The 26,690-nt window shown below is 44.5% G+C and overlaps 1 pseudogene; it reads left to right on the forward strand.

Annotated features, from left to right (window-relative positions):
• The first annotated feature begins 19,084 nt into the window (after window positions 1-19,084).
• Window positions 19,085-19,842, forward strand: LOC144753684 (derlin-1 pseudogene; annotated as a pseudogene).
• The last annotated feature ends 6,848 nt before the right edge of the window (window positions 19,843-26,690 follow it).

Here is a 26,690-nt window from a genome sequence, read left to right on the forward strand (position 1 = left end):
GGTACTGACTTAAGACAGAAACCCATAGTAAACAAAGTAAAATCATAATCATAAGTATATCTATAGGAGCTTACTGTACTCTGTATGGTACTCTGTTCAGTACGCTTACCTTCCCGAGCACGAGCTGCATGCTGATTGGATGTCAACTCCAAACCAGGAAGTGTTGGCAGCCATTGTGTGCCTCGGTAGAACCGAGGCACAAGAAAGCAGAAAACAAACGCGCAAAACACGCAAAGGGGGCAGGGTAGACACACCCTGACCCCCTAGGCCTGCTCAGGGGGTCCCACAAGGACCACCAGGGCCCCCTTTTTTTTTTAAAGCGGGGTACTAAGTACAGTACTCTGTACTGTACTCTGTATGTTAGTATGTACCTTCCCGAGCACACACTGGGGGTTCCTGGTGGGCTAGTTGGCCCCCAGGGACCTCCAGTATGCAAGGGGAATTAGTTCCCCCTCTTCAAGCGGCCCAGGGGGCTGCATTGCAGAGAGGTTTAAAAAGGGCCGTGGCCTCATTACACCTCTCTGCAATGCAGCCCCCTGGCGCATACTGGAGGTTCCTGGTGGGCTAGTTGCCCCCCAGGGAGCCCAATATGCAAGGGGAATTAGTTCCCCCTGTGCAAACGTGCCAGGGGGCTGCGTTACAGAGAGGTGTAAAAAGGGGCGTGGCCTCATTATACCTCTCTGCAACGCAGCCCACTGGCGCATACTGGAGGTTCCTGGTGGGCTAGTTGACCCCCAGGGATCCCCCAGTATGCAAGGGGAATTAATTCCCCCTCTGCAAACACGCCAGGGGGCTGCATTGCAGAGAGGTGTAATGAGGCTACGCCCCTTTTTACACCTCTCTGCAACGCAGCCCCCTAGCGCATACTGGAGGTTCCTGGTGGGCTAGTTGGCCCCCATGGAGGCCCAATATGCAAGGGGACTTCATCCCCCAATTTAGAACACGCTACAGGGCGTGTTTGCACAGTGGTGAAGGTAGAGGGCGAGGCTTGAGGTTATATGTGTGCAAACATGCCCTGTGGCGCGTTTTAAGTTGGGGAATTAATTCCTCTTCAATCCAGAGGTCCCCTAGGGGCCAACTAGTCCAACAGGTACCTCCAGTAAGCACCACGGAGCTGCGTTGCAGAGTGTTGTAAAAAGGAGATATGCCCTTTGAACACCTGTCTGCAACGCAGCTCCCTGGCGCATACTGGAGATACCTGGTGGGCTAGTTGGCTCACAGGGGACCTCAGGATTGAAGAGGAATTAATTCCCCAAACTAAAACGTGCCACAGGGCGTGTTTACACACATGTCACCTCAGGCCCCGCCCCCTTCCTTCACTATTGAGCGAAATATTCCTCTAAAATCAGCCGAACTACGAATTCCGATTTACTCACCTGTTATCTGGAGAGACCTCAGTGCTGCATCTTTCAGCCCACTACTGATCCTGAAAAGTAATTCTAATCGTAGTTACAGTAACTTGAATTTCCTTCCATAGGCTAACATTGACTGGTTTCACTTGGAAATTCTTCTAAGTGTGGAGGTTTGGAACTTTAAAAATTCCTCAAAAATCAGCCGAACTACGAATTCCGATTTACTCACCTGTTATCAGGAGGGACCTCAGTGCTGCATTCTTCAGCCCACTACTGATCCAGAAAAGTAATTCTAACCATACTTACAGTAACTTGAATTTCCTTTTCATAGGCTAACATTGGCTGGTTTCACTTGGAAATTCTTCTAAGTGTTGAGTTGTTTTTGAACTTAAAAAAATTCCTCTAAAATCAGCCCAACTACAAATTCCGATTTACTCACCTGTTATCTGGAGAGACCTCAGTGCTGCATCTTTCAGCCCACTACTGATCCTGAAAAGTAATTCTAATCGTAGTTACAGTAACTTGAATTTCCTTCCATAGGCTAACATTGACTGGTTTCACTTGGAAATTCTTCTAAGTGTGGAGGTTTGGAACTTTAAAAAATTCCTCTAAAATCAGCCCAACTACAAATTCCGATTTACTCACCTGTTATCAGGAGAGACCTCCGTTATGCATCTTTCAGCCCACTACTGATCCTGAAAAGTAATTCTAACCATACTTACAGTAACTTGAATTTCCTTCCTTAGGCTAACATTGACTAGTTTCAGTTGAAAATTTTTCTAAGTGTGGAATTTTGGAACTTAAAAAAATTCCTCAAAAATCAGCCAAACTACGAATTGCGATTTACTCACCTGTTATCTGGAAAGACCTCAGTGCTGCATCTTTCAGCTCACTACTATTCCTGAAAAGTAAATTTAACTGAACTAACAGTAACTTGACTTTCTTTCCATAGGATATAATTGCCTGCTATATAAAATATATATAAATTAAAAAAAATCAAAGAAAAAAAAATATTACAATTTTAATATTTAAAAAAAAAAGTTTTTTTCAATTAATATTAAAAATATATTATGTAATTTACAAATTTAAATATCTAAAAATAAATACTTTAAAACAATGTAGTAAATTAGTATAAAAAACTAACAATTAATACATTTAAAAATAATCATTTACAAAACCTTTGAAATTCACAGAAACAAACATAGGTTTCAGCCCCATAAAAGTTAGGAATTAGCATTTAAAAAACCTTAGAAATTCACTGAAAAAACTATAGGTTTCTGCCACGTTATAGTTCGGAATTAGCATTTAGAAAACCTTAGAAATTCACTGAAAAAACCATAGGTTTCACACATTATAGTTAGCTGGACGTTTCACTCATACAAAACCATTGAAATTCCCCCGTTATAGATAGTTCAGCTAACTATAACTCGCGCGCACGCAGTGCACTGCTGATGACGTCACATATTACATCACTCAAGACATGGTCAGTGACTTCACTCATGACATCACTGATGACACCTCAAATGACATCACTGATGACATCACTGATGACATCATCCAGTGAATGTGTGTCTTTCTGAAAAATAAATATTTTTTATATATGTATATCTAAAGGTCGACGGAAGAATAAATGGGTAAATACGTGTATTACCCATTGTGTAGTGTAGTAATGCATAAAGGACAAACAGACAGACAGACAGACAGACATACTTTCGTTTATATATATATATATATATACTAGCTTACCCGTCGCGTGTTGCTGCAATCTCAGAATAAAGGAAATTTAAGGAAACTTGTTATGATAACATTCAATTTACATTGTGATATATATATATATATATATATATATATATTTATATATTTCATATTGAATGATAAGGAGACTGGAGTTTGGCCAATATTGATAATGGCCTTCTGACCCTGGAGCTCCACAGTACTGGGAGGCCCCTAGGGGAATGGCGCATGCACCCGGTGGCATCTGGCTGAAATTCTCACTGGGAGAGCACCTGACCTCGCAGTGGTGATGTAGGAGCGATTCTGGCTTCTCTACATTGACCCCCGCATTTGGTGAGAAGAGCGGAGCTCGACAGTACGGCCACGAGGAGTCTGACTTTCCTTTCAGCAACAGGGCCCTACGAATTCACACAGAGCGGCGAGCCGCAGCGACATGCTCATCACCTCCCACATTATTGCTAAGCCAACCACGGTTGTCCGAATTGGATGAGGGGCACACAGGGCTGACTGCACCCCGTCCCTTTCCCATGCCATACATTTTCTTGGTAGGCCGATGATCCACCCAGAAGAGGAGGCATGGCCTATGCGAGGGCCGTGGTTCACAGCCTGTACTGCTTCTCGCCCTCTCCGACTGCAAGGAGAGAAGTTATAACGGGGCACAACATTCCTATCACCACCTACACCACCTTTGAGCCCTCGCGGCAATCCCTATGAAGCGTGGGATATCTATGGCCATCCACGGCAAGCCTATATCAAGACTTCTGCAATACAGCCCCCTGCCAGAGCGGCGAGGATTGAATTGGGCTGCTTGGGAGCAACATAGCATGGCCTCCAGTACTCACTGACTCATCCACTGCTTGTAAGCACTGTCAGCACGCAGCAGCAGCCCAGGCCTCCACTGGGTAGATGCTTATGACCCAGAATGCTCTTAATGCCACTGACCTTACCTTCTCACCAGCTCACGTCTTGTCTAGCTCTGGGGGCCACAGGGTACCCATGTGACATCTTGGATGACTGATGTACTTCTGAGGAAGGCCACGCACCTGCAGCCTACCCAGCCCCAAAATTATTGCACACAGAGTATTAGGAGCTTCCTGCCCCTATGCCGCCCCAAGTGCCTGCTACCACACTTGCCTCTGGGGGCCTGATTGCAATATACTCTTCATAGTGGGGCTGGCCCTGTACTTAGTCCACTGTCTTGTCTTCCTGCATCTACTCATCCTGCTGGGTCTGCTTGCCCTTTGGAGTCCTCAGGCCCCACTCTTCGCTCTTTATCTAAATGCCTGCCCTACAGAGTCTTGCGCAACTGCCAGACAGCAATCTCTGCTGGCGACATCCACACTGGTAGTCACTCAGACACGCCCTTTCACCATCCTTTGGGCAGTGGCACAGGCTGCCCAGTGGTGGGCACCACCATAGTTGGGACTGCTGATTCCTGAGTGCTGTCCTCCTCCACCAGAGAGCCCCTCTAATGAATAGGACAGAACATAGACATTCTCTGCCACTGCTCCACCCAGCCCTGGCTTGCTGTGGCCCTCTCTAGGGTTGACTGGTCCCATGCAGTCCAGGATCTCCTTCCCCCCCTCATTGGGGGCCATGCTCTACCCATGACTCTTTTAGACCCGGCTGCCGACTTTCCACTCCACAAGCCCATGCCTGGACCAATCACTAACTGCTGTCAATTGCAGGAGCTGGCTCAGTCCACAACATCATCTTGAAAGTCTTCAAGGCAGAAGCTTTTCACAGAGGTGGTCTCCCAAATCAAACCAAACCTCCCTCGTGGGTCTGCCGAAGACCGCAATGGATCTGATCCTCAAGCAGATAACAGTGGTGAGGCTCCAGCTGGAGGCTATCAATGTGAAGATGACCGAATTCACAGTGGAAAATAAATTGATCCGTGCTGAGATCTCTGCTTCTATGACAAAGTGGAGATCCTGGGCCACCGTCTGTCCTCCCTGGAGTCTGGGGTTGAGCTCCTTGTGGACAGGGATCGCCATACCTTGGGCAAAAAGATTGTTGACCTTGAGGATCAGAGCTGTAAAAACAAAGTCTGCTTCTTCGGGATCCCAGAGAAAATGGAGGGCACCGATGTCAGAGGATTTCTTCTGGGCTTTCTGCCCACCCTCCTTGGAATCACCTTCTTGCTCCCATTAAAGATGCAGAGGGGACACATGGTATGGTTGCGGCGACCCCTGATCCCACCCGGTTTGAGGCCCATAATACATTGCTTACTCTGGCATGAAAAGGAATGGCAGATCCTAGGGTGCAAGGGCCCTACCACTTTGAAGGCCATAAAACAAATGACCAGCGGAGGACATATGCGGATAACCATGGACGGCAAATCCCAGGACTTCTACAACCCAGAAGCGCTACAGGCCTTTCTGAATAGGCTTTGGGATGGGGCCATGGATACTGCCCACTTATCCCCAGGGGCCTCCATCCTTTTCTGTAATAAGAGCTACTTAGGCTCAATAAAAATCATCCTGAGCTACTAACATTAGTGATGTAATGGTGACCACCGAATCCAAGATTGCCAGCTGTGATTACATTAGTGCATTAGGCTACGTTTCAAGCAGTAATTTAAAAAAGGCTGTGGCACTTTGAAATTACTGTACATGGGTAATACATAAAAGCAATAATTTTTCCCAAACATCCGCTTATGAGTTTTGGAAATACACACATTTAAATCTTTTAACCCCTTCGACGCTGATGACGAGCTGAGCTCGTCATGAGTTACGCCTCTCGTACGCTCATGACGAGCTCAGCTCATCATGTAACACAGGTTTTTAAAAACCGCCACGCACAGCGGGAAAACCGCTAGCGTGCATGCGGTTAATACATGCATTTTAATTTTGGTATACATATAATAGTTCAACCAAGCACTACCTTCTATATTAGTAGGCTGGTCTGCACACAGGAGAGCTACTCACAGGTAGCTGAAGAGCTACTAGTAGCTCATGGGATACTCATTGGAGATACCTGACCAAGACCTTCCCACCATGGCGAAAGGACCACCCACTTTAGGGAACCTGGACGGATAACCTCAAGGACCCCATGACAAGAAGCACTGCATGCACAGCAGCAGAAAGACAGCGCTGAAAGAAGTGGCAGACCACACGCAGGACAAAGGGTGTGATAAATCGTGATATCCACTGAAGTTAGGGCCACCTGCAGACTAATAGTCATCATACCAGCCTCTGTGCACTGGTCCTTCAATATCCTCCTGCCCTAAGGCTGAGTATAGTCTGCATGTTTGCTATTGCTGGTTCTTTGCTTGATGGTTTTGTACTGTTGCTTGTTTGATGCTAAGGCCTGTCCATCTGCAGCACAGGCCACCCCCTGCTGGTGCTCCACTGCTATTTGGCAGTATAGATCACAGAGGTCCCTTCCCTCCACCCCCTTCTCCCTGCCCCTGGGTTGCCATTATGCAAGGTGCTTAACCAGCAATTCACTGCATCCTCCAACACTCGCTCATTTATTCCACGAGCACCGTGGAGTGGGGCCACTTGCAGCTTCCCCCGTACCTGCCCGGTTACCACTTCCATCCATACTATACAGCCACCATCCAACTGATATCCAATGTGGGACAGCTCATGCACAGCTTCTGGTCTTCCTCAGTGTCGCCTGGTCCTCACAGCTGCAGAGTTAAGGTAACCGTCATCCATCCTGCAACACCAGACAATGGAGGGCATTCATCTTCCAAGTCTCCTGGTCATTCCTGAGTGACATAGACTCTATCCTCTCTGCTTGCATGGAATTCTCATCTAGAATTCACCTTCGTATTCCACCAGACACGTTCTCCTCTTTCAGCAGCGGCACTTTCCGGAAGTCATCCATAGGAAACAATAGCGGTTTCCGACACCACTTCACACATATGCACCCGGCTTCCCTGTTGTACTAGAATATCCACGGGTGGGGTGGCTCTCCAACTTTCTGTCTTCCACAGGGTTTCTTCAGAGTCCAGTGGGAAGGGTCCTTAACCACTTGGATGCTAAGGTGTTTTATGGCTCCGCATGCACTTTCCATTGAAATCAATGGAAACTCCATGACGAGTTACCCTTGTCATTAGCACTGAAGGGGTTAATTTATAAAAATCCAACTGTGACTTACTCTTAGAGTTGTACAGAGCACGCAGTCTTGTACTCACACTGCACATGCTCTTCGTGGGGTCCCTATCTACTTACCTTGGGTGGTTGCTTGGGTGCCCAGCATTTCTACGTCCCCTAATCACCAGTCGCGGTTCTTAGACCACTTTCTTAGTATATGGTTTGGTTCCCCCACTGGGGCCACTGTATATTTTGTGCTATTTACTGTGTTTCTTTGCTAATGTATTGTGTGCATATCTCAGGTAGGACATATTTCTATGTGTTAGAGAGTGTTATATATTAAACACATATTTTTATAACTACTTTGTGTGATTCTTTTTCCCTTAATCTATACCACAAGATTGCATTCTGGTAAAACAAGCTGCTTTACACTCCTTCTGGACTAAACCTGAAGACTGCTCTCCACACTTTTGCCTCCTATTGTCTGACCTTCTTTTTGTTGGCCTAAAGACTCTTTACCATTGCTCACCCGTTCTGAAGTGCATGCCCTTCTCCCTTAAACATGGTTACATTTGGTATAACCACAATTGGGCTATTGAATTGACCTGTAAGTCTCCAGTAGAGTGCAGTACCTGGGACCAGGGAATTTAAATTAAATGCTACTAGATGGCCTGCATAAAATATAAAAGAATTAATATTATTGTAACACTTTCTTAGTATATGGTTTGGTCTCCCCCTGGGGCCACTGTGTATTTTGTGCTATTTACTGTGTTTCTTTGCTAATGTATTGTGTGCATATCTCCGGGTAGGACATATTTCTATGTGTTAGAGAGTGTTATATAATAAATACATATTTTTATAACTACTTTGTGTGATTCTTTTTCACTTAATCTATACCACAAGATTGCATTCTGGTAAAACAAGCTGCTTTACACTCCTTCTGGACTAAACCTGAAGACTGCTCTCCACACTTTTGCCGCCTATTTGTCTGACCTTCTTTTTGTTGGCCTTAAGACTCTTTACCATTGCTCACCCGTGCTAAAGTGCATGCCCTTCTCCCTTAAACATGTTTACATTTGGTATAAACCGATTGGGCTATTGAATTGACCTGTAAGTCTCCAATAGAGTGCAGTACCTGGGACCAGAGCATGTAAATTAAATGCTACTAGTTGGCCTGCATAAAATATAAAAGAATTAGTATTATTAATAATTTGTAACATGCATGAACCATCCCCGAAAGGATATCTCAGCACAGCATGGATCAGAAAGACAGGCAAAAGAGCCTAAAATGTAAAATAATTCAGTTTTTAATAATATCCTAAAATTGTAATGGGCAGCGCATTCTTGTAGGTGTAGGGGAAGTTTGTTCCAAAGATGGGGGACTAGGAAAGAAAAAGCACGCCCATCCGAACATGTTTTCTTAATGCGTGGTATAGTAAGAAGAGACTTCTTCCTAGATCTCTAAGACCTTGTAGGTCGATAGAGGATACGTTTTTCCTTCAAGTAGATATGTCCCTTGCCATTAAGTCGTTTGTGCACTAGGCAACAGATTTTGAAGTTGATACGTTCCGCATTGGCAGCCAGTTTAGTGCATGTAATGAAGGGATTGAGGCATATCTCGCTGGTGGATTGTGAATGAGACTAGCCGCTGTATTTTGAAATACCTGGAGCTTGACCAGGAGGGACTTGTTGACCGCCGCCAGGAGAGCATTTCCAAAGTCCAGGCAGCTAATTACCAGTGCCTGGACTAGGGTCCTGTGCACTGCCAATGGGAGCATTGGAAAGGCTCTTCGTAGTAGCCTCATAACATGAAAGCAGGAGCCAGTGATGGATGTCACTTGGTCTTTCATGGTTAACTTCTGATCAAGTTCTAAACCCAAATTTTCATAGAAGATTTTGGAGTAGGTGGTGATCCTTATTCAGGCGGCCACCACTCAGGAGGCCATAAAAATTGAGCAGCACCGAAAAGCATATTTTCAGTTGTACCCCCATTTAGCTGCAGAGAGTTGGAAGCCATCCAGGCTCTAATAGCTTTCACGCCTTCAGTGAAATGCTCTCTCGTATCGGACGGATATTTATCAAAGGCTAACAGAAGTTGGGTATCGTCCGCATATGAGATAGGGGTTAAACTATGGGCTCCTATGATGTTTTCAAGGGGAGTGACATATATGTTGAACAGTGTGAGGCTCAAACAGGAGCCCCGAGGCATTCCTCGAAAAGGTGCCAGATAAATGGTCTGAGTTCGGTCAGACTGAGAGTTTCGGAACCACTGTAGCACTAGGCCCTTGATACCTATCTCCTCCAGTCTCTGTATTAGTCTTGGATGAGCTGTTGGGTCGAAGGCCGCAGGCAAGCACAAGCATTGATGGAAGAATTTTGTCTTTGCAGATTCTAATATGGTCTGTCACAGTCAAGAGTGCGGTTTTGTGTGGTGTGCATTGGTCTGAAGCCTGACTGAAATGAATCTAGGATCCTATTAGACTCAAGGTAGTCCATCAGTTGTTTATTGATATTACTTTCTATTATTTTCCTAGCGGCCGGAAGGAGTGATATAGGACAATAGTTGGAAATATCTGTAGTAGGAAGGTTGGTTTTTTTCGGAATCAGAATAACCTGAACAGAACAGTCTGAGGGCCAACTCGGGCAAGTCTGAGATTTTATTTTTTGGCTGTGTCGTCGAGCCTGATTGGCAGCATTGGTGGCCGTCTGACATGAATCCTCCTGCTCAGTCCTCCCAGGTTGCTAAAAATCTGGGTGTCAAGCTAGATAATCAGCTGGCGTTGCGAACTCACATCCTTGGTCTGGCTGGTACCTGCTACGGAATCCTGAAGATGCTTCGCAAATTTTTGCCCCTGTTGTCGGAGGAACACAGGAGGATTACCGTTCAGGCTCTTATCGGCTCTAGGCTGGTTTATGTAAACGCCCTCTTTCTTGGCCTTCCAGATTATCTGGTTCAGCGCCTTCAGGTGGTGCAGAACTCTGCTGCCCGGGCAATTTTTGGTCTTGGCAGACGTGCCCGTGCCTCAGGGTTGCTCCAGAAGCTTCATTGGCTCCCTATTAGGAAGCGGATTCTGTTTAAATCCTTGACCCTGATGCACAAAGCTTTGCATGGATCAGGGGCGGGATATTTACAGCGGAGACTGAACTTCTATCATCCAGTTCGCTCTCTCCGTTCGGAATCCCTTTTTAAAGCGGTGGTTCCACGGGTGAGGAAGGCGCGCGCTGGAGGGCGATCCTTCAGCTGCCGAGCGCCTCAGGTGTGGAATTCGCTTCCGCTTGCGCTGCGCAGTACTGCCAATCTGCTTCAGTTTAGGAGGAGCCTGAAGACTTGGCTTTTTAATCCCTAGTCTGTTTTTGTTTATTAAATTGTTTCTTTTTCTTCCTTTTAGGATTTTGTGTTTTAGCTGTGTTGTGTTACTTTTATGAGCCACGGGTGGAAAAGCGTCGGGACACTCCTTTCGAGTAGCCGTACGCTATACAAAAACAACGTAACATAACATAACATAACATAACATAACATAACCTGAGCAGTTGTCCACTCTGGAATTGCGTCCCAGCTCAAAGAAAGATTCAACAAAGGAGCAAATGGGTGGATTCAATTGCTGAGATAGCAAGGCTGCTCTTCGCTGGGATAGGGTCCTGAGGAGAACCTGTTTTAGCAGCTTTCAGAGTAAGTTGAGTGAACCCTACGTTGAAAAGAGCAAACTTCTCGAGAGTGCCAGTATAAGTTTGCTTATTACCGACATAGTTGAGCCCTAAAGCAGTGAGTCGAATTTGCAAGATTATTGTATTATATTTACTTTATCCTCTAAGTGATCAGTCATCTGATCGCAAAGTATTTGCGAAGGGGGAGTATTGATAGTACAGGCCTGAGGATTGATAGAAGAATTCAGAATTGTAAAAAGTTCCTTGGAGAAATTGCCAGCTCTATGAAGTTGCTGAGAAATGAAACTTTTCCGCGGTTTCCTAATATAACTGTGATAATGAGCTAAGGATTTTTTATAAGCTTCCAAATGGTTTGGAATGGGAGTAGATTGCCATTGTCTTTTCAACTTTTTACATTGGGTTTTCTCTGTGTGTAGATCAGGCGTGTACCAAGGTGCATGTGGCGTTAATCTTGGTGAGGAGTGAAGTTTCACAGGCGCTAGAATATCAATGGATAAATTGAGAGATGTATGGAATAATTTGAGAGCTTCCTGCATGCCTATTACATTCTCTGTGTTAGGGGTAGGATATGCTTTAGTGATCGCATCAGGAAAGACATTATGCCATTGTCTACTATAGTGTGACTTTGCAGGATTGTTGCAAGATACTGCCATGTGGGACAATAAATTATGAAAGTTTATTAAAGCATGATCCATCCAGACAAGAGGACAAGGGGTTTCACAGGACAACAAAAGGAAATTAGTAAAAATCAAGTCTAGCGTGTGGCCCGCAATAGGAGTGGAACCCATGACACATTGTTTGAAACCTAGGGAGGCAAGGTTAGAGCAACGCTGTTGTGCTTCTGAGTTGGAAGGATCGTCCATGTGGACGGTGAAATCGCAGAGTAGAATAAAAGTATTAGAGGACAGTGCCTGGATTGCAATGAGCTCCATAGGTTTATGACTAAATGGCCCCAAGGGCCCAGGGGGACAGTAGACAAGAGCTCTTTTCCAGCTATTCTGGCAAGAGAAGTCAATTTGAAAGACACATATCTCAGCCCACGCCTCTGAGACAGATTCGGTGATCATGGCTTTAAGTGAATTACTAAAAATAATTGCTAATCCTCCACCCGTTTTACCTAACCTATCTACTCTTAATATATTATAGTTAGAAGGTAGGGCCATAGCAATAGCAGGGTTGGAGTGAGGTTTGAGCCAAGTCGCTGTAAGAAAGCCCAGAGCTGGTGAAGTAGACTCAGTCATGTCCCAGATTTCAGTTTTATGCTAAGGAAATGATCTAACATTGCAAAGAAGACATCTCCATGCAAATGTGGAGGCAGAATTAGAGTTAGAGAGGCTCTTGTGAATAGAGTTAGCCTGGGGATCTGGAGAGTTCTTAGTGAGCATAGACGCGGATTCAGTCTTTGTCAGCTTGTGACTTTGAAAATGGCATTCGTGACAAGACAAAGGGCCTTCAAGGGTACCTATTTGATGTTGTGTGTTGCAATGTAAATAGGTAAGGGAATTCGTAGCATAGTTATCAATTTTGAGCAGTACCTCTGTTGAGTAGACAATTCTAATATTATTTCTTGTTCTTGAGGGGCAAGATACATGGGTTCTGGCTCCTGCCGATGGCCTGGTGTGGACGAGCACCGATGGCCTTGCATTTGACGCGCCTTAGGCGTGCCGTTGGCACGCATGATGCGAGCATCCTCTACGCATCAGCGCCTCCATCTCCTAAATATAGGAAATGGTGTGAGGCAGCTAGTCCCTTAACCCCCAAGTTCCCGGAAGTGAGGGAAAATTCGCCTGCTCTCTTCACAACAATCGGCAAAGTCTGTGGTAGACCGGAGAGTGAGGCGAAGATGGCCACCCACAAACAGTGCAGTAATGCGGTAAAATGTGGTACAAATAGCTTTAAAACAATATTTTTAAAATAGATAGAATGCAAGCTGTCGCTCACCAAGATAGCTTAGCTGCCACTTGCCTGCATTCATGATCACTGGGGTGACCCATTGTCCTTCAGAATTTGGGTGTCTAGGAAAAACTCTACAACTGGTTCTGTCGGGCAACCAATTTCTTAGCCTTCCATTATTAAATGTACAAAAATGAACAGAAACACACGAGGATGAGATGAATCAAAGTTAGTATATTGTACTCTTTTTCTTTATAGAAATTTTACGTGAGGCTGTCAACAACATAAGTTCATAGATAGTTGCAAAGCTGAAATGTGACTTGTAAGTGAATAAGTGATCATAACGTGATAAGGTGTTTGAGTGAAGATACTAAATACAGTGCAGTTATATGCAAAACGGCATACACATTTTTAAATCAATAGACATCCGTCCCTAAGAGCGCAAATTTCCCTAAGCCCTCTTTTGGATTCTGTTATTTTTTGTTGGGTGGACACTTTAGGGTATGGATTGTCAGGATACCTCGACGTTTCGACCCAAGATTGTGCATGATTACGACAGAGTCACTGCAGGTCTTCTTCAGGACAAGGAATGGACTGCTTCAGTAGTAGTGGTTTATGGTACCACTTGAAGTCATTAACCAAATTAAAGATGCGAAGTCCACTGTCCGGTTGGATTCAGTAGTAGTGGTGTGAGGTACCACATGTAGTCTCGTTGGATTCTTAGGGTGAGCAGGTGTACAATTGAATCAAACTGCTCAGGGTGGAATCTGATTCCGTGGGTCAAAGCTTAAGCAAGGTAATCCAGGACCTCACAGCCTCATGTACAATTTCAAAAAAGAAAAAGAGTACAATATACTAACTTTGATTTATCTCATCCTCATGTGTTTCTGTTGATTTTTGTACATTTAATGATGGAATGCTAAGAATCTGGTTGTCCTACAGAACTAGTTGGCCTACAGCACTGATTCAGCTACCCATATAGTAGCCCTTTAAACACGTCTCATGCCTGCCACTGCAGAGCCATTGCGTGCACATTTACTGCCTTTTCATATTGCCATTTAAAACCCCTTGCCAAGAATGAAACGCCCCTTTTATTGCACATAGGTCACCTCTAAGGTGCGCCCTAGGTAGCCCATAGGGCAGGGTGCTGTGTAAGTAAAAGGCAGGGCATGTACTTTTACATTTTGCATGTCCTAGTAGTGAAAAACACCCAAATTAGTTTTTTCACTACTGCAAGACCTACTCCTCTCATAGGCTAACATTCAGAATTCCTTAATACACTTTAATAATAATAATAATAATACTGTAATTTGTTAAGAGCGACAGCTACCCCCAGCATAGGGGTGTCCCGGTAATGAAAATTACACTAGGTGAAAGGCAATGAAGGGGAGCGGACAGTGTTTAGATCTGCAGTGCTCCTGTCTTGAACAGCTATGTCTTCAGAGATTTTTGAAAGCAAGCTTCGGACTTGGCGCTGCGCAGCTGGGCAGGGAGGGAGTTCCACAGAGTAGCTGTTTTAACTGTGAAGGCACGCCCGCCCAGCCGTGCTTTCTCAAAGTGTGGTATCTGTAACCAGTTGTAAGAATTGGAGCGCAGCACTCGATACTGTTTATAAGGATAGAGTCTCTCCTTCAGATAATTGGGGCAATTTCCATTCAAAGCCCGATAAGCCATTGTCATGGCTTTAAAAATGATTCTTTTCTCCACTGGCAACCAGTGTAGTTTACGCAAATGCGGAGAGACATGATTTCGAAAAGGAATCCTGCAAATCAGTCTCGCAGCTGCATTTTGAATCATCTGCAGGTGATGAATAGCGTATTTCGGGAGGCCAAGATATAGAGCGTTGGCAGCCTGGACGTAACTGTAGCATGTACCACTGTTTTGCGGCAGTCATTTGGTAAGAGGTGCAAAATTTTCCGGAGGTTTTTCAGTTTGCTGAAACAAATCGCCGAAACTTGTTGTATTTGGCCTGAGAAGGTCAGGTTTGTCTCCCATTTCACTCCTAGATTGCGGATTGAGGTAGCTGGGATGGGTGGAATGCCCATTTCGACTGGCCACCAGAGCTCTGACTTTGGTACATTACCTTGGCCGAAGAACAGCACCTCAGTTTTTTCCGCATTCAACTTTAATTTATTAGCATTCATCCACCTAGCTATGTCGCGTAGGCACCCCTTAAAATTTTTAAAACCATCCGCTGTCTGCTCTTTAAAAGAGAACACCAACTGGGTGTCGTCAGCATAATAAATAGCTTTCACCCCCCAGTTGGCGATCAACGAAAACAAAGGAGCTAGGTAAAGGTTAAAAAGTAAGGGGCTCAATGCAGAGCCTTGGGGTACTCCGCACCATAGTTGTTTTGACTTAGATTCATATGGCATAAGGGCAACTCTCTGCGTGCGTCCACTTAAGTAAGAGGACAGCCATGTAAGAGCTCTGCCTTCCAGGCCGCTCTCTTTTAAGCGCTTGCCAAGAATGGTGTGGTCCACAGTATCAAAAGCTGCCGACAGATCCAGGAGCACCAGCAATGCTGGTGCTCCTGAATCCAGTGACCACCTAATAGACCTAATAGACTCTGCCACCTCAAAAAGAGCAGTTTCTTTACTAAAACCGGCTCGGAAGCCTGATTGCGTATCGTGCAGGATTCCATTCTGCTCAATAAAGCTTGTCAATTGGCGTTGCACCAGTTTTTCTAGCATTTTTCCTGGCGCAGGCAGCAGTGATATAGGATGCAAAATTTTAAAATCGTTCAGATCTCCATTTTGTTTCTTTTTTAGTGGGAGAAGCGTAGCATGGTTCCAATTATCCGGAAAGATGCCCAATCTCAAAGAGGAGTTCCAAATCTTTAACATCTCATCCACCACAGAGGGCGCAATTACCTTCCATAATTCCGGAGGGCATGGATCGTCAGGAGCTCCCGACTGGCATTTTAACATTTCGCTAAGGACATCCTGTTGTAAAATAGGAGAGAATTCACTCATCTTAAACATTTCTCCCTGAGGGACAGAATGGTCCTTTTTCATAGTAGCCTCCGGGGCCTGAAATGACTCATAGACCTTTGTAATTTTATCGTCAAAGTAGTGTGCAATTTTTTCACACAGGTCTGGGGTTGCGACTACTTCTATCTCCAGACCTTTGGGTTTAAAAAAGGATTGAACAATCTTAAAAATCTTACTATTTGATTGCTTCTCGTTTCGTATGCTTGACGCAATATAATTTCGTCTAGCTTTTTTTAGCTCCTTATGAAAGACTTTCAAGGCTTCTCTATATTTAGCCTTGCTTTCCTCGCAGTAACCCGCCCTCCATTTGCGTTCCAGCTTTTTACATCTACTCTTATTCTCCCTAAGGGTATTAGAGAACCATGGAGCAGTGGGGGATAATCGATTTGATTTTCGCAGTCTGCCTGGCGCAACCAGCTCTACTGCCGAGGCGATCCAGTGATGTAATGATATCGCATCGTCGTCTGGGTTGGCCAAAAGACGAGGAGGATTATCTAGAAAAATGGGGCTTAGTGCAGTTTCGGTTAGATTTCTCCAATTTCTCTTAAGCGTAAGGCGAGTTCCTTTTGTTTGCCCGGAGCTTAATAAAGAAATGGAAAAAGGGACTAAATAATGATCTGACCATGTTAGGGGAACGGCCGGCTTCATATCAATAATAGTACAAATTGAGAAGACTAAGTCCAAGGTATTGCCCGCTGCATGTGTGGGGCAAGAAACCCATTGTTTAAGATTGGCCCCTGCTAGTAGTGAAATTAGCTGCATGGCTTGCGGGCAGCTCAGATCATTTACATGTAGATTAAAATCTCTTTTAAGCTGTTCTCCTTATTGGAAAGGATTGGCTGTGTCATGGTAAGGATAAATCCTCTTTATTGGTAAGTTGCATTTAACATAAAGGTTTTAGAAAGGCCACTTTCAGAAAGTGGAAATTTCTATGATCTTACAGCTCTATGTACCACCAGCCTGTCTCCAAAAGACGTCTTGTGTGGGTGACCGTTTCACTTTGTGCATTCATTTAGGACAGCCACAAACACAGGAAGGTTAGGTGTGTCTGAGAGCCCCTCTACATTTTGATGGCAACCTGGTCAGGATGGGAGGGAGGAGCTGACACTTATACCTGAATAGGCAGTGCCTGTCCCCAACACAAGAAGCTGATTACCCCCCTATATTTAGTTTGGAGCTAGGGATGCAAAGAAAGGCCTTCTGTGCACTTCAAACACCCTTCTTTGAAGTTTCCCCCAATTCAAAGGCACCGCTCAGTATAAGTACTGGGTCTCTGACCATACTAAATCAGACACTTCTGGACCTGTAACTGAACTCTGTCAGAAGAACTGCTGTGCTGCATCATGGACTGAGACTCTGCTTTACTGCTGATCAGTAAGACCTGCTTTTTGCTGTGCTGCCCTGATGCCTGCTGCTTTCTGGCCTTGCTGAGGGAGTGCTGGATTCTGCCTTGCAAGTGAACTGATCTCCAAGGCCATGTTAACTTGCCTCCTGTTGCTTGACACTCAGGGCTATCAAAGTCTCTACACCCACTCCTGTGCCAGGCTCACTGGTAGTGGACCCAGATATTTGCACCAGAGAAATTGACCCATTCCCCAGCTTGAATGTAGCAAAACCGGCACATCGACTCTGTTGCAGGAGAATAATCGGCTCATCACTCTCAGAACCTATGCATAGCCTTGAGAGCCCAATGCATCAGAACTGCAGCAGTGTGGAGAGATTGATGCATCCCCTCGACTGTTCAGAGAAACCCAGCGCATCCCAATTCAGAACCAGCTCATCTCAGCGCTTGGTCTACAGAACTGACACATCGCCACAACATCTAGGAGAAAGTCAATGCATCAGCTCGACTGCGGTGTCGACATTGGGATCAAAATACTCTGTTCACTAGGTCTACTTGTCTCCTGCCCCCATCCTGCACTTCATTGCTATCGGCCTGATCTGTTGACTTAGCCCCGGTCCAGTGCAACCAGATAACCCCCATTGGCACTCATTGCTTCTAAGCGCTAGAACTCTATTAATGCAAAAACAACAGTTGATGTGCTGAATGCAGAACAATGTCATACATTCACCCCAGTACAGAGATCTGGGCCTAAATCCATCGATTTTTTGCACTCCACACCACCCCAGTCCAGACATGTCCATATGCAAATCAGCCTTGACCCTGTGCCTCATGGGAACAGTCCAGCCCGAACTGCCAAGCCATGTCTTTCCTGGACCGGAATCAAGCATTCTAGGACTGGTTTCCGGCTATCAGCCGTCTTCAGCCAGGATAGCTTGACTCCAGTGGTGTGGAGAGCATGGGACTCACGTCTGAGCATACCCATCCCACTCGGGGTGACAAATGCAAAAACAACAGTTGATGGACAGAATGCAGAACAATGTCATACATTCACCCCAGTAGAGAGATCTGGGCCTAAATCCATTGTTTTTTTGCACTCCAAACCACCCCAGTTCAGACATGGCCATATGCAAATCAGCCTTGACCCTGTGCCTCATGGGAACAGTCCAGCCCGAACTGCCAAGCCATGTCTTTCCTGGACCGGAATCAAGCATCCTAGGACTGGTTTCTGGCTATCAGCCGTCTTCAGCCAGGATAGCTTGACTCCCGTGGTGTGGAGAGCATGGGACTCACGTCTGAGCATACCCATCCCACTTGGGGTGACAAATACAAAAACAACTGTTGATGGACAGAATGCAGAACAATGTCATACATTCACCCCAGTGCAGAGATCTGGGCCTAAATCCATCGTTTTTTTGCACTCCACACCACCCCAGTTCAGACATGGCCATGTGCAAATCAGCTTTGACCATGTGCCTCACGGGAACAATCCAGCCCGAACTGCCAAGCCATGTCTTTCCTGGAACGGAATCCAGCATCCTAGGACCGGTTTCAGGCTATCAGCCATCTTCAGCCAAGATAGCTAGACTCCAGTGGTGTGGAGAGCATGGGACTCACGTCTGAGCATACCCATCCCACTCGGGGTGACAAATGCAAAAACAACAGTTGATGGACAGAATGCAGAACAATGTCATACATTCACCCCAGTACAGAGATCTGGGCCTAAATCCATTGTTTTTTTGCACTCCACACCACCCCAGTTCAGACATGGCCATATGCAAATCAGCCTTGACCCTGTGCCTCATGGGAACAGTCCAGCCCGAACTGCCAAGCCATGTCTTTCCTGGACCGGAATCAAGCATCCTAGGACCGGTTTCTGGCTATAAGCCGTCTTCAGCCAGGATAGCTTGACTCCAATGGTGTGGAGAGCATGGGACTCTATTAATAATTCAAATCTTGATATATACCAGCTTGGGACAGTATTGGGTAGAGGTCCTTGAGGAGTAGCCGCTACTTCCTCACTGAGGAGCTGTGGCGGTGCCTGCCCGGTTAGCCGTCATGTCTGACATCGGGTATTGGTTCTGCGGCATCCTCCTGCTGACGCGCTACTGGTTCGCCGCTTCGATTGCAGTGCCACTCATTGGAAAACTGGGTCTGATCAGCCTGGCCTGGCCGGTGCTGTGTCCCAACGCTTTCCCACATCGCTTCCAAATATGGAGACCTATCACTGCAACGTTTTATTTCCGAGTTGGTCCTGCAACAGGATTTTTGTACATGGTGAATTTATATTTCTTATATAAGTATTCAACACTGCTTGAATCAGGTGCTTTTGATGGGAGACTGGCTGATTATATGTGTATGCTCCTATTCAACTGGAGTTGCATTGTGATCACTGGTTTAATAATGGACATGCAGTTGCTAATGATTCCTCCAATCATGTCCGCGCTATATGTCTGGTCTCAGTTAAATCAGGATAAGATTGTATCATTTTGGTTTGGAACAAGATTTAAGGCTGTTATCTACCCCTGGTCATTCTTGGAATTAACTATGTCATTGGTGGATACATAATCAATGAACTAATAGGAAACCTAGTTGGCCATCTCTACTTCTTTTTAATGTTAAAATATCCAATGGATTTAGCAGGAAGGCGTTTCCTGTCTACTCTGCAATTTCTGTATCAATGGCTTCCTAGTAGAAGAGGTGGAGTATCTGGATTTGGTGTTCCACCAGTTGGTATGTGTCGGACTCCGGAAGATCAAGAAGCAGCAGGTGGAAGGCATACCTTGGATCAAGGTTTTCAGCTAGGTGAAAAATGACCCACTTTTAGCACTTTTCACAAAAAACAATGCTGTTTCACATAGAACTCTGTCACATAATATTTTGAGGACAGTTCCTTTTAGCGCTGTTAAATTTAAACCCTGAAGAATACTTTCTGATATGAAGCAAAGTAAACATTTTAACGGAGGAAAAAACCTTCAAAGTAGTGAGCAACGCTCTACCCAGCCTTTACATCTCAATATATCTTCAAAATGTTCTTTGGGGAGCATCTTTCAATTTGCATTTGATATGTTTTTTTCCTTATTGCTGATGCAAATTCAGGACTCCTCAATGAATGGTTCCTCTTTTTTTTGCGACCTAGCCTCTATCAATGTAGGATATGATAGTCATCTTGCTTGTGAGAATATTTTGAATCATAAGCTGAGTTTTAGAATTACCCAGTATTATTTTTTTGAGTCCAGTATGCCTCTTTTGTAAACCTTTTACATGCAAGGCAAATTTAAAATTGCATTTACTTGATTTTTTGTTTTCTTGGTAGGCTCTTGACTTCTGCAGACTTCATTTAGCGCTTAAGGAAGGAAAAGCATAGAAGCCTTCCTAGGGAAAATAAATAAATACTTTAATATTGGTAACATGGACAACTCATCCAAAATATGTCTCTAGCCCAAGTCATTTCAGAATGTCTTTCAAAACTCTAATTTCATTGATGCACTGCTGTTAGGTGAAGTAGCTGAAAATATTTTTCTTTCAAGTATGAGAGATGGAATCTTAGTACAGTGTTTGATAAATTACTCGATAACTGCACCAGAGAACAAGAAGGTAACCACACTTGACCTGTATATAATCCAGTTTTATCTGTTCATTTACATTCAGTGTAAATCCAATTAAAATCTTCTTTTCAAATGATAAATGGGTAATCCTTTTATATGTATTTTGATAAATATGTTTGCATGTCATTTGTACTATTTCCACAAAGAAAGGTGATTGTGATCCCACATAGGTTGTGTTTTGAAATCGATGGTTGATCCAAGTCTGTTTCTTAGAATATGAATGCATAGACTGTTGCATGTTCTTGAAGGAGACTGAAATTTGCTCTTTTAATGATTTCACAGTTCATTCTTTTTTTCCCCCTGATGCAGAAATACTTTATTTATCATTAGCACAGGTGGAGTGAGAATTTATACAGGACTGGACTGCGAACAAAATTGCCTCATGACATTCTCCTGATTGACGGAAGGTTCATTGTGATGTTGTAATAAAACACCGGTTTTCAGCTTTTTGCTGAAGAAAAGATGAAGTTGGCGATTATCTTAAGCAGTCCATTTGAAAGTGTGTCCATAGCTATTGGTCCTGCATTGCAAAGTGTCTCTTCCTTCAATAAGCCGCCCTGCTGCCGAATTTGCATGATTTGTAAATCTGATCAGATACTCTTGTGTTGTACAAATGTTGCATAAATATTGCATTAACTGAAGCATATATACTTATTGGATTTTTGTCGTTTTGGGAATTGATTTATTAATAAAATAATTGTCTATTTTTCTAAACCAGTGTGGCGTTTTTATGTGATGTTTTCATTGTGTCGCTGACTGTTGTGTTGCGCAAATACGGACTGCTCTGTGCCAAGCTACAAGCAGGCAATCTTTTAGTGTGTATCGGACTTTACCTGACTAGGGATGTTGTTCCATCTTGGACAGGGTGCATATCTCTGCCAAACAGAAACCCAAGTTCTAACAGTGGTGGGAATTCTCACCTTTTTCATTCAGTTTGTAATGTATGCAAAATCTATCTTAGGCATAACTGATGTAAATGTAGCTAATGCGTATCTGTCTCTTACACTTTGGGCATGGCTTTAGAGGAAATCAGAAAAGGTAGACGAAATTCCCCATGCATGCAGCCAGTTGTAGGAGTCAGTGAAACCTGTGCACAACTGTAGCAAAACCAAACATGTGCCAAGCCAAAGTGTCATTCTTAATTATGATGAAATACAATTTTCCCTTTTTATTGCTACAAGAAAACCCTTCCACTTGAAAGAACAGGAATGTCTGCCTTTGAGTCACATGTATATTATCATAATTGCATCACATAGACTCTTGTAAAAATGTGCTGAATATTTCTCAATGCATTTAACTGAGTGGACTCTGAATGTAATTTCTGATGTTCATTGGAACACTGGAATTTGATACTCTTTGATATTTCGTTGTCAATATTAAACCTGCCTTAGCTTTGAATATTAAATACTAATACTTAGAGTAAAGTAAACTTGTACTCATGCAGGCTTGAAAGCACCAGACTTGACATTAATACTGCTCCCTCTAATTTTGAATATCTTTGACTTGCAGAAAGTTGTAGCTGCCTGTTCATGCATTTTATTCTTTTTTTTTTATAAATCTTTTTATTGCAAAAGTAAACTTGGTAGTCGGTACACACAGTGATTGCATTTGTTACCGCGTTGCTTTTACAGAATGGTAGGCAAATATATTTTCGCTGGTGTCATAGCATACAAGATGTTATCAATACATTAGTCAGTTAAAGCGTTAAAGCGTTAATGGTTCATCAAGGGAGGGGATAAGGGGAGGTTCACACAAATTGCCACGGTTTTCATTCCAATTTGACCAAACTGCCACCCACTTCCGGGAGCATACCCGGGCCACATAGACTGTTTTTTCCTGTAGCATGCACCAGTCCATGTCCTTCTTCCATGCACTGAGCGTTCGAGGTGTTACCGCTCCCCATAGACGTGCAATATTCCACTTTGCAATTGCTAGTCCTATTGTCACCCACAGTCGGCATTTCGCTGACAGATCTGTGGGTTCCCAGATGTTTAAAAGGCACCTCTTAACTTCGGGCCGCAATTCAACCTCCCAGACAACACGCATACAGTTGTGCACCTTCTTCCAGTACATTTGTATTAGAGGGCATTCCCACAGTATATGAAGGAATGTCCCCACCTCCCCACACCGTCTTCTACAGAGCCCGTCCTCACTCCTGCTCATCAACACCAATCAGGTGCCACAGAGATAGGCTTGGTGTAATACTTTCAATTGTATCAATCTCAATTTTGCTGATATTGCTACTTCTTTGGGAGAGGAGAGTGCTTCTCTCCACTCTTCGTCGTCGATCTCAAGACCGTCGGCCTCCCACTTTCTCCTAAGAGCTTGGGGTGTGGTGTACAAGTTTTTTATATGTGAGGGAGATAGCCTTTTTCGGAAGGTGGCCGTCCAGTAGTCTGTCCTCAAGGGGGGAGGATTCCGGGAGTGGTGTCCCGGGTGGGATGTTTGCCTGGAGGGAGCGCCTGACCTGCATATATCGAAAGTGCTCTGTGTGTGCTAAGTCATATGTGTGCTGAAGCGATGCGAATGTAACCACCCCATTAGGTATTTGAGTGTTCATAATGACAATTTGTATTTTTATAATTGTACATTAGTATGACTATTTCACTTTGTCCTGCAAGAAGGTGACTGACAAAAATATGTTTCATTGTAATTTCATAACAAGCAAACACCATCTAACATGTCTGTACACTGTGAGTGTTATTCAATGAGGATGTCAAACCAATGTATGTCCAAGACAGATTAGTTAACGTCACATTGTCAAAGTTTTTTATGACCCAAAAAGTGGTTTTATCAGGACTCCCTTTTTTCAAGCAATTGACAATGGTAAACCAGTTTTGGATATTAAATGATAATTTTAAATTGAATGAGCCTAAGAAATTATTTTGCCTCACGAAAGGCATCAAAAAGGACAGTAGCAAGTATGCCATGACACCCAAATTATGTGGAGGTGGTGCCAAAAAAGTTAGGGAGGAGCAATCTCAGCGGTATCGAAACTGTGTGAGACAAACCATTTGGTTATTTGTGCAGATTTTTGGAAGGGTAGCAGTGATATATCCTCCATCACCCATATTAACAACTGGGCAGCTGACATTTCATAGATGAAGGGAGGTCATAAAATGTATGTTTAGGATGTTTGGGCAGTTACTGAGCTCCAATGAATTTATTTATTTTATTTATTAATTAATTTATTTCAGACTTGTATAGTGCACGGCTACTTCCAATAGAGATGTCCCAGTGCTAACCGCGGATACAAGGAGGTATAGGAAGATTGCTGCATGCTAAAGGTGCTAAGGAGTGCCAAAAAGCCAGATTTTTAGAGACTTTCGGAATACAGATTCTGAGTTGGCCTTACTAATTTGTTCGGGCATGGAATTCCAAATAGATAAGCAGTTCTCACGGTAAATGACCGGCCATTTAACCTAGCTTTTGCAAAGCGGGAGTGACTAGGAGTTCTTGATGATTGGACCTCAGGACCCTCATCTGATGGTATTTACGGATTCTCTTCCTCAAGTATTGAGGGCCAGTATCTCTGACTGCTCTATATGCGAGACTCAGAGCCATCTTCCGGGAGACAGCCGCTGTTCGTGTAGGTACACGGAGGGGAGCCGCGTGCGTTAAAAGATACGCCGCGTGAAGACATCCCACGCTGTCTTTTCCGCAGGGGCATAACCATGTCCCTTTTGAAGTCTTTTAATACATCCCTACCAAATGTGTAGTGTGGTGTTCTCACTGTATATATTTTTCACATTTAGAGCCTCTCAGGAGGGTGCGCCTTAGCGCGCGCATACCACCGGAGGACTTTTTTGTATAGGTCCTGAAGAAAGCTGAGCGATTCGCCAAAAAACAGCTGAAACATGTCGACCAAATTTATGCCTCTGATCTAGGATTCCGGTTCCTTAACTAAGAACCTGGGGAGTCCGCTCACTCTGTTTTTAATCAATGCGGGCTGGCCATTATTAAAATTTTCTAAAGGCTCAACCCTTGCATTTTTTAATTTTTTGACACATTTGCACAATCACAAATAGTCACTCCTTAATTTGGGCACTGTTGCACTCACCACATCCTGCTCCGCTGTAACCAGGCGTCGTAGCACGCTGGGGAGACATTCGGTCACCCCAGCGGGGACCCGATGATGAAGCATGTCACCAACTAGTGGTGAGTGAGGGTCCTTCAAAGAAGTAGGGTCCTTTCCCTTTACCCATGACTGGGTAACCAGCAAGCCCCTAGACCCTCCTCGATTTGAGGATAACCATCTGGGCTTAATCAGGGCCTCAAAGACCATCCCGCTGGGTGCACTGCACACGTGTGAGCATTGATCACGCATGCGGCGCACAGCGGAGTTTATATCTTTTAACTATCACATTTATTTCTTTGTATCACAGTCACTCCTTTGTTGTTTACTATACATTGGACCTCAGGACCCTCATCTGATGTTATTTACGGATTCTCTTCCTCAAGTATTGAGGGCCAGTATCTCTGACTGCTCTATATGCGAGACTCAGAGCCATAAATTCTATCCTCCTTTTCACTGGCAGCCAGGGCAGGCTACGCAGGTAGGGGGATATGTGGCGTCGTAGCGGGACATTTCTGATGAGCCTGGCAGCTGCATTCTGCAGCCAAGGCCCATGGTAGGTGTAACAGCAGGGCGGGGACGTAGGGAGGGGGAGGGGCAGGGTGGGGGGTTGTAATGTATGGATTACGGACTTTAACAGGTAAGTAAACATATAAATTGGTAAAACGAATTTCGTTGCGCGCACTGCATCGCATTTGGTGATGCAGTGTGTGCAACGAAATGCGTTTTATTAATTTATATCTTTACTTACCTGTTAAAGTCCGTAATCCATACATTACAACTCCCCACCTTGCCCCTCCCCCTCCCTACGTCACCGCCCTGCAGTTACACCTACCACCGGCCGTGGCTGGCATTCTGTATAGTTTGTAGCTTCCTGATCGGGTAGGCTGGCAGACCCGGGTAAAAACTGCTTCGTATTCCTGCTGAGATGTGATCAGTGCCTGGACCACCGTTTTTCTACAGTCCATGGGTAGGAGATGAAGAAATCTCCGTAAAGACTTCATTTTCCAAAAACATGACGAAGAGACATGGCTTATCTGGGTCTTGCATGAAAGGGCAGAGTCAAACTTGAACCCCAAGTTCCTACCAGAGGAAACAAGTTGAGGGGGAGGATTGAGCTCTGATGGCCACCATAAGTCAGATAGTGGAGGGGATGGCTGATTGAAGAACAGAACCTCCATTTAATCAGTGTTCAGCCTCATGAATGGTGAAAGAAGCTACCTATTAAGCCTCTCAATGACTAAATAGCTGATTATGCCATATTAGGTACTTCTTCAAGCCAACACAATCAAAAATAAAAAAAAGTATTGTTGTTCATTGAAGACCCGCCTGACTTTTAATTTGCGGTGCTACAACTTCATATTATTTACAACTTAACTCTCTTTTACTGGTATGTTGGATAGGTGCATTCCTGACTTTCGTTGCCCACAGTAAGACCTTCTTTAACAATAGGTTCTTTGTTGACTTCTACATCTCTTGCTCATTTGAAAAGCCAAAACGTGTCCGCGATGCCGCCCTGCCTGGTGATTGACGACACAAGACTTCTGGCGTGACTCTCACCCGGCGTTTTAACCTCAAGATGGCGCCTGTGAAGAAAAGGACCTGCTTTATGAATGCCTCGCAGCAGATCCATGGGAACTTTTTACCGAACTACCTACCCCCTTCCCCTCCCTGCTCTACTCCTCTTCTCTTTTATGTTACTAACCTTTGCCCCCACCTGTCCTTGCCCCAGTCACCACCCTGTTTACCTGTGAATTTCCCGTGTCATTTGAGAGCTAGCTATTTTGTCTGATGCCCGATGGAGCTCCCTGCTTTAGCTATAGGGGAGACAGGTCAGGGATTCCCACCTTGGACGTCACCTACCCAGTCGGCCTTTAGCCAGACTTCCTCTCGTCTCTCCTGTCGTCTCTTCCCGCTCCCCCCCTCTATTTATATCTCTACTTCTCCTCTCTCTCAATGTATTGAGACTGAACTTTTTTGT

This window comes from Lissotriton helveticus, chromosome 5_1 (genome assembly GCF_964261635.1).
Source record: "Lissotriton helveticus chromosome 5_1, aLisHel1.1, whole genome shotgun sequence".
In the NCBI taxonomy this organism is placed as follows: domain Eukaryota; kingdom Metazoa; phylum Chordata; class Amphibia; order Caudata; family Salamandridae; genus Lissotriton; species Lissotriton helveticus.